Here is a 15,008-nt window from a genome sequence, read left to right as displayed (position 1 = left end):
ATTAACACTGGGGCTCAGAAAATAAAAACAGTAATTCAGGATCCCACGATGCAACCTGCTACAGTAACTGGGTGGGTGACACGAGAAAGGTTGGCTGTCTGCCACCTCTAGAGCAACTCACCACATGCCTGGCCCATACACTGTGATCATTCTTGGAGTTAGTACCGGCACTGAGTGTACATTTAAAAAATCATCTAGAGTAGTAGGCCTTTTGCAGACAACACACATTTCACGGGCCCTGCCCAGTAAGGATGAGAAGAAGGGCTTAGCCAGTATATAGGACCAAACTTTGTTGTGGAAGCACAGAGGTGTTACAGTATATGTCAGTTGATTCCAATATTTGAAGACTAGAAATTAAATATCTCCCATCTAAGTAAGTCAGTAAAGAAGAATCATTTGACTCATTTTTTCTTATCTCTTATCTAATTTGGTAGTGGCAGTAGTAGTAGTAGTAGTAGTAGTAGTAGTAGTAGTAGTAGTATGGGTTTTCAAGACAGGGTTTCTGTCTAGTCCTGGACCTCTTGGAACTCACTATGTAGTCCAGGCTGGCCTAGATCTCAGAAATCCGTCTGCCTCTGCCTCCCAAGTGTTGGGATAAAAGGCGTGCACCACTATTGCCCAGCTTATTTAGTTTTATTCTGTACTTGGATTTTAAGCTTGTGTTCTTTCCTCTTTCTCAGTTGGAGAGAGAGAGAGAGAGAGAGAGAGAGAGAGAGAGAGAGAGAGAGAGAGAGAGAGAAAGAGAGAGAGAGAGAGAGAGAGAGAGAGAGAGAGAGAGAGTCCTTTAGTCTTTAGTAGAGTCTGGACTCAAATTCTTTATATAGATAACAGTGAGTATAAAAATCCATTTTAAATGTTTTTTCTTATTATTTATTATGAGCGTGAATCTCTGTCTATATACATATGTGGAGGCTAGAAGAGGAGTTCAGATGTCCTCCTCTATGCTCTATAATTCTTTTCGTATTCCTTTGAGATAGGGTCTCTCCCTGAATCTGAGGATTTTTTTTGGAGTGTGGGGGGGGGCTAGGCTGGTAGCCCACAGGGTCCAGTAATCTTTTTGTTCCCCCTTCACAATGCTGGGTCTCCAGGAACATACATGATCCCCATCGTTGTGTAGCAAGCACTCTTAACCATTGTGCTGTATTTCTAACCCAGGAGTAATAGGAATGTCGTGTCCTAGATCTTTAGAAATACGTGTGCATTGAGGTAAAAGAGACATTTAGAACCACAAGTATAAATGATCATAAAGTAATAACTTCATGTCATATTAGAGTTAAATTAAATTATCAAAAGACCAGAACATAGAAAGAATATGGAAAGTTTTGAAAGAAAAAGTCTAAGTCCTTTGTACAGGTAAGCCCATCAGAAAAACAGCCTATTTCTCAGCAGAAAGTCTTAAGGCCAGAAGGGTATGGAATGTCGTGTTTCAGGCCCTGAAAGAAAACACATGCCAACCTTGGTAACATTATCCAGAAAAAATTATATTGCAGAACAAAACAAATAATAAAGGTTTTCCAAGGTGAGCAAAAACTAAATTAGGAATTCATGACCATTAAACCAGCCCTTTAGAAGACACTTGAATGAATCTTTCATACAAAGATGTAAAAAGTAAACATGATAAAAAGGACACAGCAAAGTAATAATAATAAAAATGGACAGCAAGTGAGAGACCAGAAAGAATCAAACAGGATTAACTGAGTAAATCACCAAAAACTATCAGAAGAATATATAGGGGGGAAAATGAACAGAACTTCAAAACAAGGATAAGAAAAGCAGCAAGAAGATAGGAACTAAGGGAGACATTTAATAATAACTCTGAATGTAAATGCTCTTAATTTTCAATTAAAAGCCACGGAGCAGATGATTGGTTTAATAGTCAAGACCCAACAGTAGGCTGGCTGGAAGAAATTCATGTCCACAGGAGCTGCATGCAGATTGAAATCGAGAGCTTGGAAAACAATAGTGCAAGCAAATGGGATCTGAAAGAAAGTGCAAGTAGCTACACTCATATTTGAAAAAGCCAAAATCCAAAAAGAAAAAGAATCACTGCATATTAACAAAGAAAGCAATTCAAGAAGATACAATGCTTTAAATATGCACTAAAGAAACATCATTGAACTAAATTTTATGAGACAAAATCTATAGGCCATAAATGGAGAGAGAGGTAGGCCATAGTACAATAGTAGTGGATGACTTCAGTTTCCAACTCTCACCAACAAATAACACACCCAAAACATTAACAAAGGAATGTCAAAGGTGTGTGTGGCTGGAGAACTAACTCAGCAGTTAAGAGTCATAGTAAGAGTTTCTATCACTGTGCTGAAATGCCATGGCCTAAAAGCAAGCTGGGGAGGAAAAGCTTTAGTCAGCTTACATTTTCATATCACTGTTCATCATCAAAAGAAATACGGTCAGGAACTCAAACAGAGCAGGAACCTAGAGGTAGGAGCTGATGCAGAGGCCATGGAGAAGTGTTGCTTACTGGATTTCCCCTCGTGGCTTGCTCAGTCTGTTTTCTTATAAAACCCAGAACTACTAGCCCAGGGGCAGCACCATAGACAATGGGCTGAGCCCATGGCATGGGCCTTTCTCCATCAACTACTAATTAAGAAAATATCCTGCAAGCTTGCCTGAAGCCTGACCTTATGGAGACATTTTCTTAATTAAGGTTCCTTCCTCTCAGATGTCTTTATTTTTTTAAGGTTTATTTATTTATTTTATATGTGTGAGTACACTACAGCTGTCTTCAGAACAGGGCATGGGACTCCATCACAGATGTATGTGAGCCAGCATGTGGTTGCTGGGAATTGGACTCAGGACCTCTGGAAGAGCAGTCAGTGCTCTTATCTACTGAGCCATCTCCAGCCTCTATTAGATGTCTTTAACTTGTGTCAAATTGACATAAAACTATCCAGCACTCTCCTTGTTCAGAGGACCAGAGTTGTGTTCCTAGTACCCATATCAGGTAGCTCACAACTACCTGTAACTCCAGCTCCAGGGGATCTAATGCCCTCTGCTGGCCTACTTGAGCGCTGTACTCACAAAATCAAACACCCTGCCTCCCTCCCCCCAAGTTTAAACATAAAAATAAACACTATAGGTCAAGTTCATTTAGTAGGCATCTACAGACAACTTGACCCAACAGCTGTTTCTTGCCACAACCTAACCACAAGAGTAAATTAAAGTCCAAGTAAATAAAATTAGAGGCAAAGATATCACTGAGATATAGAGGATCGTTATGGGCTATTTTGAAAAAGTGTATGCCACAAATTGGAACATCTAGGAGAAAGGGCAAATTTTTAGAAAAATATGACCTCCCAAATTGGAACCAAATGGATTGAATAAAATATAGATCCAATGTCAATAATGAACAATGAAATTACAGCTATAGTAAAAAGAAAAAGAAATCTACCAGCCGGGGAAAGCCCAGAAAATTGAAAAACAAAAACAAAAACAAAAACAAACTAGTATCAACACTCCTCGAACTATTTCACAATATAGAAGGAAAAGACAGGCTTCCAAGCCATTCTACTAAGTCATTATTACACTCATAACCAAACCAGGTAAAGACAAAAGAAAATGATAGCTTGATACCTGTGTAAAATAATAGGTGCAAAATTCAACAGTTGTATTGTCTATTAAGAAAATATAGCAAATTATTAATTTTTTATTGCTGTTTAACAAATTATCCCTGAACTTAAACAGCCTTTAACAGCACAGGGTATTCTTTTTTTTTTAATTAGGTATTTTCTTCATTTACATTTCAAATGACAGCAAGATTTTGTTGACAGGACCCTGATATAGCTGTCTCTTGTGAGGCTATGCCGGGGCCTGGCAAACACAGAAGTGGATGCTCACAGTCAGCTATTCTCTTTTTACTTGCACTTTCACAGAGTGTATCACTGTACTGCTCAGCCTGATTTCACATTCTCCATGTGATCCAGGCCTTGAACTTGCAACCCTCCTTTCTTTGTCTTTATAGAGCTAGCTTTACAGGCTGAGCACTACCACACCATATCCCCTTTCAAATCTCAAAGCTCTGATGGCCAGAAATATGAGGATATTTAGCCTGATTCACCTCATTTTGTGTTTTTTACAAGGTTGCAAACAAAATTTTGGCCGAGGCCATGATCATATAAAGGTTTAAAAAGAGCAGGTTCACGTTCTTCTTGAGATTCAGTTTTTCAGAGGCTGGTGGACAGAGGGCCTCAGTTACTTGTTGGCTGTTGGCCACATGCTATCTTCAGTTTTTTGCCACATAGGTCTCTCTCCATGTAGAAGTTAATATTGTATCTGCTGGCTTCAGCAGAGAAAGTAAAGGAGAGAGAGAGAGAGAGAGAGAGAGAGAGAGAGAGAGAGAGAGAGAGAGAGAGAAAGAGAGAGCAGTAAGTTGATAACACAATCCTTTATAAACTAACCCTCTAAGGGCAATCTTTTCACTTTTTTGCCTTTTCTCCTTTCTTTTCTTTTCTTTCCTTTCCCTTTCCCTCCACCCTCTCTTTCTTTCTTTCTTTCTTTCTTTCTTTCTTTCTTTCTTTCTTTCTTTCTTTCTTTCTTTCTTTCTTTCTTTCTTTCAAGACAGAGACTCACTATGCAGCTCTGGCTGGCCTGGAACTCACTCTGTAGGCCAGGCCAACATCTAACTCACAGAGATGCCCCTGACTCTGCCTCCTGAATGCTGGGATCAAAGGCGTGTGCCACTATACCTGTCTCCTTTCACTTTTTCTAAATTCTCTTCCTATGGACAAGTCACTAGGTTCAACATTTACTCAGAGGGAAGCCATTCATAACAGAGGTCGGGATCACCAGGAGCCATGTCTGCACAGCCTGCCCTCATTTCCTCCAGTCATTTATGTCACTCAGATGCAAAGTTCGTTTGCCCACTCCTCAAAATCTACTCTCACTATCAGGTCAACTCAGAACCCAGGGGTCTCATTATCTCGATGTGATTTAGGGGCATTTGAAATCTTATTTGGAGATCCATAAAACTAAGCAGACAGGCTGTCACCTCATGCAAAAAAACGAAAACTTCTCACAGATAATGGTAAGTCAGACAGAATAAGAAAATTATTAAAGTATATAGGCATCCCTGTTCCAAGTGGGATGAAATCATATCCACATAAGGCTTTTGGGTCCATAACAATTCTGAAATCCAGTCATTCATGCTGGAAATTTCTTAATTAGGTTCCATAGCTTGGGAATAATTTTCCACAGTAGTAAGCAGCATTCTCCAAACTTTTGCTTTCATTCTCTGAATATTCCTTCGTCTTAAAATGAAAAAACAAAAAACAAAAAAAAAAAAAAAACAAAAAAAAAAAAAAAACCAAAAACCAAAAACCATAGCACATGTTTGGAAATGTGTGGTTTCTTTAGTCTACTTTCTGCGGGTACGATTGAGATCTGTCCCCTTATTTTTACAGACTTTCTGGAATTTTTATGAGTCTCACTAATTTTACTACCAAAGACACATCATATCCATAATTATCTTTAAAGATATATTTAGACATTTTAATGTGTCTGAAAGGTTTGCCTGCAAGTATGTGTGTTATGTGTCCCACATCCCTGCCTGGTACCTTGGAAGTCAGAAAAGGGCATCAGATCCCCTGGAACTGGAGTTTTGGATGGCTGTGAGCCACATGTAGGTGCTGGGAACCAATGCTAGTTTCTCTTCAAGAGCAGTAAGTGCTCTTAACCACTGAGCCAATTCTCTTGCCCTAAACTATCATAATCTTTAAAATAAATCACTTTCTTTTTTTTAATTGGATATTTTCTTTATTTACATGTCAAATGTTTTCCCCTTCCCAGGTCTCCTCTTCGGAAACACCCTATCCCTCCCCTCTCTCTGTGAGTGTGCGCCCTCACCCACCCATCCACCCACTCCCTTCTTCCCTCATTGTAGGCATTCCCCTACCTTGGGGCATCCAGCCCCCTCAGGCCCAAGGGTCGCTCCTCCCACTGAAGTCCAACAAGGCCATCCTCTGCCACATATGCAGCTGGAGCCATAGATCACTCCATGTGTACTCTTTGGTTGGTGGTCCAGTCCCTGGGAGCTCCGAGGAGTCTGGCCAGTTGACACTGTTGCTCCCCCCATGGGGCTGCAACCCCCCCTCAGTTCCTTCAGTCCCTCCTCCAACTCCTCCAATGGGGACCCCGTGCTCAGTCCAATGGTCAGCTGTGAGCATCTGCCTCTGTATTTGTCAGGCTCTGGCAGAGCGTCTCGGGAGTCAGCCATATCAGGCTCCTGTCAGCAAGCACTTCCTGGCATCCACAATAGAGTCTGAATTTGGTATCTATATATGGCATAAATCCCGAAGTCGGGCAGTCTCTGGATGGCCTTTCCTTCAGTCTCTGCTCCACACTTTGTCTCCATATTTCCTCCTGTATGTATTTTGCTCCCCCACCCTTTTTTATAAAGGACTTTTAATTGAGGCTGGCTTACAGGTTCAGAGGTTCAGTCCAATATCATCAAGGCAGGAAACATGGCAGCACACAGATAGGCATGGCATGATGGTGGGAGAAGCTGAGAGTTCTATATGTTGTCCTGAAGGCAAAAGAGGATGAGGGTATTGAAGCCCACAGCCAAAATGACACACTTCCTCCAACAAGTAACACCTACTCCAGCAAGGCCACACCTCCTGGGCCACTTCCTGGGCCAAATGATTCAAACCATCACACCAGACCCCATCACAGGTCATTTAAATTCTGGAATATTTGAGCAGATGTATTTGCAACCCACACCCCTTTTAAAAAAAAAAAACAGGATTCAAATAACAACTCAGTTTTAAATGCCTATGATTATAAGAGAATTGATATTCAATGACACAGTGCTATTGATATTCGGATCAGACATCTCTCTGTCATGGGGAACTGTCTTCTACATTGATCCCCATTCTAAGAAGGAACGAAGTATCCACATTTTGCTCTTCCTTCTTCTTGAGTTTCATGTGTTTTGTAAATTGTACCTTGGGTAGTCTAAGTTTCTGGGCTAATATCCACTTATCAGTGAGAGCATATCATGTGTGTTCTTTTGTGATTGGGTTACCTCACTCAGGATGATATCCTCCAGATGCATCCATTTGCCTAAGAATTTCATGAATTCATTGTTTTTAATAGCTGAGTAGTACTCCATTGTGTAAATGTACCACATTTTCTGTATCTATTCCTCTGTTGAGGGACATCTGGGTTCTTTCCAGCTTCTGGCTATTATAAATAAGGCTGCTATGAACATAGTGGAGCATGTGTCCTTATGACAAGTTGGAGCATCTTCTGTGTATATGCCCAGGAGAGGTATTGCTGGATCTGCTGGTAGTACTATGTCCAATTTTCTGAGGAACCGCCAGGCTGATTTCCAGAGTGCTTGTACCAGCTTGCAATCCCACCAGCAATGGAGGAGTGTCCCTCTTTCTCCACATCCTCACCAGCATCTGCTGTCACCTGAATTTTTGATCTTAGACATTCTGACTGGTGTGAGGTGGAATCTCAGGGCTGTTTTGATTTGCATTTCCCTAAGGATGTTGAACATTTCTTTAGGTGCTTCTCTGCCATTCGAGTTTCCTCAGCTGAGAATTCTCTGTTTAGCTCTGTTGCCCATTTTTTAATAGGATTATTTGGTTCTCTGGAATCTAACTTCTTGAGTTCTCTGTATAAATTGGATATTAGCCCTGCATAGGATATAGGATTGGTAAAGATCTTTTCCCAAAATAAAAAATTTTCTACACTGTAACTGTTAATTCAGTTCAGAGAAGATGTCATTTGGCTTGGTAAGAACCACTATTGTTCAGTGAGAAGATCTGGGAATTGAGCACATATGTAGTTGCTTTTGTCGGTCCTTGGTATTATTGAACAATATTTTCAGTTCTTTTTGGCATCAGATCCCATTACAGATGGTTGTGAGCCACCATGTGGTTGCTGAGAATTGAACTCAGGACCTGTGGTAGAACAGTCAGCGCTCTTAACTGCTGAGCCATCTCTCCAGCCCATATTTTCAGTTTTTAACATAGTCACAAAAGCATATACTCATGTATCGGTGACCATTTTTTTTTTTTGCGTGCAAAAAGTAATTTATTTTCTTTACCTTTTTTCTTTCTTCCTTTCTTTCTTCCTTCCTTCCTTCCTTTCTTTCTTTCTTTCTTTCTTTCTTTCTTTCTTTCTTTCTTTCTTTCTTTCTTTCTTTCTTTCTTTCTTTCTCTGTCTATTTCATTTATTTCTCAGAGACTTGCTATATACCCTGGTTGAACTGGGACTTGATTTGAAGACCAGGCCAATCTCAAACTCTCAATGATCCTCTTACCTCTGACTCTTGAATGCTTAGATCACAACTGTGCATCATTGTATTAGGGTTCTAAAGAAGACCAGAACTGATAAACTGAATATATAGTAAAAGGGGACTATTTGATTATTATTTGATTAGTTTACCTGATATGGTGTATATATTAGTTACTTATTTATGGCTGTGATTAAAACATCAAGATTAAGACAACTTACAGAAGGACAGGTTTATTTAGGATAATGGCTCCAGGGGGATAGGAGTCCATCACCATCACAGCAAGGAAGAGCAAGCTGAGAACTCACACCTTAAGCCACCAGCGGGAGTAAGAGAGGATGCACTGGGAATGACTCATGGCTTTGAAACCTCAAAGTCTGCCCCAGTGACATACTTCTCCCAGCAAGGCCAATCCCCCTAAGCAACCCCAAACACACCAACTGGAGGCCGAGTCTTTAAATGCAAGAGACTGTAGGACACATCTATCATTCAAACAACCCCAGTGGGTAGTTTAACAAATGGCTATCTTCATATTGGAGAGTTTTAAGATATGATAGCTGCCCAGTCCATAAACCTCAATGCTTCAGTGACCCTAGACTGGCCCTCAAGGCCTAAGTGAATGATTCCTGGAAAGATCTTTAGCTCATAATTGAATCTTGAAGAAATGGATTCTGATAGCAGCCATGGCAGGATACTTGAACTCAACAACAACAACAAAAACCTGTTAAGGCAATAAAGAAAAACCAAAGCTTTTCCCTTAGACTTCTTCTTATCCAGGTTACTGATAGGTACCACACACATTAGGTTGAGTCCTCCCTCTTCAAATAATCTGATCAAGTAACTCTGCCACAACTGTGCCTGGCAATTTATCTCTTAGTACCTTCAAGATCCAGTGAACCTGACACACATATTGACCATCACAATCACCATGGCTACAAAAAGCCATTTCTTCACTTCAGTATCTTTTACTCTCTCGATCAATTTCTGGTTCCATCCTATTTAAAAATTCTCCTCTTGTGGCTGGAGAAGTGGCTCAGTTTGCAGAGAGAGTCCTTGCCTTGTGTACACAGGGTCCTAGGTTCACTCTCCTGCACAACATAAAGCAGGCATGGTGATGCCGAGCTAGAAAGGTGGATAAAAGTAGGTGAGAAATTCAAGATCAAGGACACATCTTCCTCAATACCAGAAGTAAGTGGGACCAGTGGGGGACCCAGGCATCCAGGAACTCTGCCCAACCAGTGTCATGGGTTTCTTTCAGTCTGGGCCTGTGCCTTAAGCAGACCTTGGGCTCGAACTCTTCAGCTAGTCTCACAATGCCCAGAGGATGATCTATTCCCAGGCACTCTAACTAGCCAAGGGCCATAGGATCCCTTTCATTGGTTTGCTCAGTACAATTTAGCCTATCATTAGCATGATCTTTTAATAAACTTCCAGTTTTCATCCATGTTGAGACTCCAAAGAAGCTCACTTTCTCATGTATTTATAAATGTGCTATACTGCCTAGTCCCCAACTCTTTAGCATTTATCTATTTATGTATAACAAATTAGCCACAAATTTAGAAGCATGAAATACTGCTTAAAATGTTTCAGTCTTTGTGCTTTAAGATTCCATTGGCGGGCTGGCGAGATGACTCAATGGGTAAGAGCGCTGACTGCTCTTCCAAAGGTTCTGAGTTCAAATCCCAGCAACCACATGGTGACTCACAACCACCCGTAATGAGATCTGATGGCCTCTTCTGGTGTGTCTGAAGAGAGCTACAGTGTACTTACATATAATAAATAAATAAATCTTAAAAAAAAAAAAAGATTCCGTTGGCAACACAGATCAATTCCAGGATCTCCTACAGGATAGTTGTCTCACAGCTCAACTAGAGAAGTGTCTGCCTTCAAATATTTTGTTGTTGTTGTTTTGTTTTGTTCTTTTGAGACAGGGTTTCTCTGTATAACCCTGGCTGTCCTAGAACTCACTCTGTAGACCAGGTTGGCCTCGAACTCAGAAATCCGCCTGCCTCTGCCTCCCGAGTGCTGGAATTAAAGGCGTGCGCCACCACTGCAAGGCAAAGGAATTATTTATTTATTTTATGTGCTTGAGTACACTGTAGCTCTCTTCAGACACACCAGAAGAAGGCATCGGATTCTATTATAGATGTTTTTGAGCCACCATGTGGTTGCTGGGAATTGAACTCCAGACTTCTGGAAGAGTGCTCTTAACTGCCATCTCGCCAGCCATCCTTCAAATGTATGCCTGTAATTCATTGGACAGTTTCTCCCAAGCTTTTGACTAATGGTCTCAGGTCATTAATGGTAGTTGGTCAGAAGCAATCCTCATTTCCTTGTTACCTGAATCTTGTCATTGGGAATCTCACAGACATTTACAACTTAACCTTAGAAAAAGCTGTCTTTATTCATTAGAAGAAAGTCACTAGATCCAACCCAACACAAAAGGGAGGGCACTAACCAAGGGCATAAAAGCTAGGAGGTGAGGATCACTGAGAGCCATTTTCGAAATAGTTTTCCACAGTAATAAAAACCATTCAAAATGAAACACAGTAACAGAAGAAAATTTAGATTGAAAAAAAAATGCAGCAGAGTAGCAGTGAGCTGTGAGACAGGCAATATGTGTAATGGGATGTCCAAAGGAGAAGCAAGGTGGAGAGACACAAAGATATTTGAAGAAATAGCAGTCTCAAATTTGGTCACAGCTATAAAACTACAGGTACAAAAAGCACACATAACCTCAAATACAACAAATAGAAAGGTAACCACCAAGCAACTTACCGTCAAATTGCCCAACACCAGTGATAAAGAGAAAATCTCCAACACAGAAAAGACATTCTATATAGAAAAACAAAAATAAGGATAATAACAGGGTTTTCACCAGAAGTAATACAAACAAGAAGACATTGAAGCAACATCTTTAAAGTGTTGAAAAATATCATTCTGAGTTAAAATATCTTTCAAAAAACAAAAATAGAGGATTTTTGCTTCAGGAGAGGTAGAAAAGGTACCCTTTCCCCACATTCTTCACACTACATGCAACTAAAAACTCTGGAAATTATATATAAAACAAAAAAACCTAAGAGGATTCAGAAAAATAGGAACAACAAACTGGCTGTGGAGCCCAAAGACCTTAGGAACACAAAGAACAATGGGGTATTGAATTACTTGCTTTTCTTTGGCCTCAGTTACCTTGTAATTGAAACCGAGGAAGCCAGAAACTCAGAGAAACGAACAGGAAATTTCTGGTCTCTCTAGAAGGGTCAGAAAAATGGGTAGCCTAGTAAGACAGGACCCTTTCATATGATAACCCTCCAAATCAGTCAAGCTACAGAAAAAAATCTATGATGCCACCACTGCCTGTATTGGCAGACCTTTGTTTCTAGGCTTACCTAATAATGAGGTTTATCAATCCACATGGCCACGAAGGTTTCAGAGTAGAAACTTGGAAATTCAATCAGGGCTAGTTTATAACAACACCATCCACATTATCCATGGAAACCATATTAAAAGTCTGGGTTTCTACCCTATCAATATGTCAGAATTATTATACCCTCTTGTCTTTCCTAAGTATGAATAATATCAAAGAGGCTTATCAAGGAGTCAAGATGATAATGAATGGTAATAAAATTACCCACACCAACCATGTCAGTGGAGTTCATGTGAGCAACAGTAACCAGTCATTCTTACTTTCTCAGAGAGAGTATAAATAAAGATTCAGTAGATATCTGAACATCCAGTTCCCACCTACAACTAATGAGTAGCCCCATTCTTGAGTGTCAACACAGGTTGAATGGGAAACAGAAATACCACTCCCTACATGACAGTAATATTGAGGTAGACAAGTCATTGATTCTTGAAAGAAGCTAGTGAAAACAGGGGCTTAAATAATACCTCATAGAACATAGTGCTGGAAATACTCAGATTTCAAACAAAAAATATGTGTTCTGCTAAGAGGTAGGGGGATCTCATATTAAATATAAAAATCAGTCAATAAATACTAACAACAAGGTGATAGATATATCACCTACAAAATACTCCTGGGCCTGAGTTTCAGGAAACAATGGAGAAGAGGGAGTGGAAAGATTTTAGGAGCCAGAAGACCAGGGAGTTTGCTGTGAGATTATATATCCTCATAACATCAGAAGTCACACCAACATGACCATCCAAACACGGGCCGTGTAATGATGATAACAATAGACATGCCAAAGTCTATTGAGGTTCACAACCCCACACAAAGAACTATAGGCAACCTAGAAAAGCTGAAAGTAGAAGAGGTGCTCTTCTGCAGGGACGAGCACACCAATTGGTTGTCAGCCCTAAAATCAGACACAAATAACATTATACACACTTAACAGGTTATATTTATACACATATATGTGTGTATGTACACATATATGCTTGCAATAAGAATTACTCAAAAAATGAGGTCATGAATTTGAAGGAGAGCAGGGGGAATGTGGGAGGGCTTGAAGGGAGGAAAGGGCTGGGGAAAACATAATTAAATTACAGTCTCCAACATAAACAAAGAAAATTCTGACTCTGAAGATTTAACAAGAAACAGGTGCCATATCTCAGAATTATCTGATATAGAGTTTGCGACATTTGTCATACGCTTCAATAAACAATAAAAACCATGAGTACAGCAGGTTTAGAAATCAGAAATTCTCAGAAAAGAAGCAAAGATACAAGGAAGATCCAAGTGCCATTTTAGAATTCAAAAAAAAAAAATCTCAAAAGCAAGATAAACATATCAAAAAATGGGCTCAGTAGCAGAGTGGAGAAGATGAAGGAAGAATCAGCTAACTTAAAGAAACACACACACACACACACACACACACACACACACACACACACACACAAAATCCAAAAAACCAGAAAGTAACCAGTCTGAACAGCAGAGAGAAAATATACTGGAAAAAATGGACAGTGCTCACTTGTCTAATAACTGAGATTCCACACACATGAAACAGACAGTGATGACATGGGAGAAGTAGGCAGTTCTATGTCTAATTGGATATTTCAATAACATTTCTCAATAATTCACAAGACAAGGAGACAGGAAATCTGTAAGGACATAGTTTAACTCAATAGTACCATCAATCAACTGAGCATAATTAGCATCTATAGACTACTCCATCTAACAAGAGCATAGCCAACATCTCTTTCAAAGTCTATGGATTATTTACTGAAATAGACCACATTCGGGTACACAAATTAAGTTTCAGTAATTTATGAAGGTTCAAATCATAAATGGTGTATCCTCTAACCACATTGGAATTATTTAGCATACTGGTAACAGACAGGCACCTAGAAATTTCCTACATCCTAAAAAAAACAAACAAACAAAAAAAAAAACAAAAAAAAACTTTTAAATAACTAATGAGTCAAAGATGAAGAAAATATTTTGAACAGAATAAACATGAAAACATAACCATAATAATAGATGGGCTATTAGTAAGTAGTATTTAGGATACACCATTTATATAAAAAGAGGATAAGTATCAAATCCTTGACATCAACTTCCTCCTTAATACAACGGAAGAGCTGAGTTTGTAGGTCTATATCCATAATATCAGCACTCAGGAGGATGAAGTACAAGAATTGAGAGTTTTAACCCAGCCTGGCTATGGAGCAAGACCTTGTCTCAAAAACAAACAAATACTCCAATAAAAAGATATGAGATCTGCTTCTCAAAAGAGAAGGGAAAGATGGAACGGGAAAATGGTGAGGGGGTACTGGGAGGAGAGGAAGGGCTGATATTGGTTTCTAAAGTGAATAAATAATGAGATTTCATTTAAAAATGAACCAGTGTTGAAATGCAATGTACTTAAAATCTACAGTGGATGATACTGTGTTAAACAAAGTTTTCTCTTATAATTCAAAGTACTCTGTATTTTCTTTTTAAAATAAATAAGAAATTAAAATTTAAAAAAGAGATACCTTTAAAAAAAGAGAAAAATAGAGAAACAAAAATTCCTTTAAGAAAATACTTGTGATAAATGAATTTTGGGTACTGTCTAGCAGTTTCCAGAAAACCTAATCATATGACTATTCTATGATTCTACCATTATACTCTAAAGTATGTATCTACAAGAGAAATATATAGTCATATAAAAACTTGTACTGTGAGCTTTATTCACAATAGCTTAAGAGCTAGAAAAAAGATGTATCAGTAAGAATTTGGTTACACACAGTTAATGGGAAATATTGATTAAGGGGTTCATTGCAAGAAATACGTAGGGCTGAGTAAACAAATCCAAAATCTATGTAGTGGGCCATCGAGAAGGACAAGTTGAGGGGCTGGAGAGATGGCTCAGTGGTTAAGGGCACTGACTGCTCTTTAGAGGTCCTGAGTTCAAATCCCAGCAAGCACATGGTGGCTCACAACCATCTGTAATGAGATCTGATGCCCTCTTCTGGTGTGTCTGAAGACAGACAGCTACAGTGAACTCATATAATAAATAAATGTTTGTTTGTTTGTTTTTTTTAAGAAGAAGAAGAAGAAGGGGAAGGGGAAGAAGGAGAAGAAGGAGAAGAAGAAGGGCAGGTTGAAACTGGATTTGGTGGCACGTGCCTGTAATCCCAGTAATTGGAAAATGAAGGCAGAATCAGGAGCTCAACTTGTCTTTGACGGCCTAAGTTTAAAGGCAGGCTTGGACTCATGAGATGGTCTAAAGTTACCTGTGTACATTAATCACATTTGCAAAATACTTTCATTGTAACACCTGATTCATGTTTGATTATT

This window comes from Mus musculus, chromosome X (genome assembly GCF_000001635.26).
Source record: "Mus musculus strain C57BL/6J chromosome X, GRCm38.p6 C57BL/6J".
Taxonomy (NCBI): Eukaryota; Metazoa; Chordata; class Mammalia; order Rodentia; family Muridae; genus Mus; species Mus musculus.
This window is presented reverse-complemented; position numbering follows the sequence as displayed.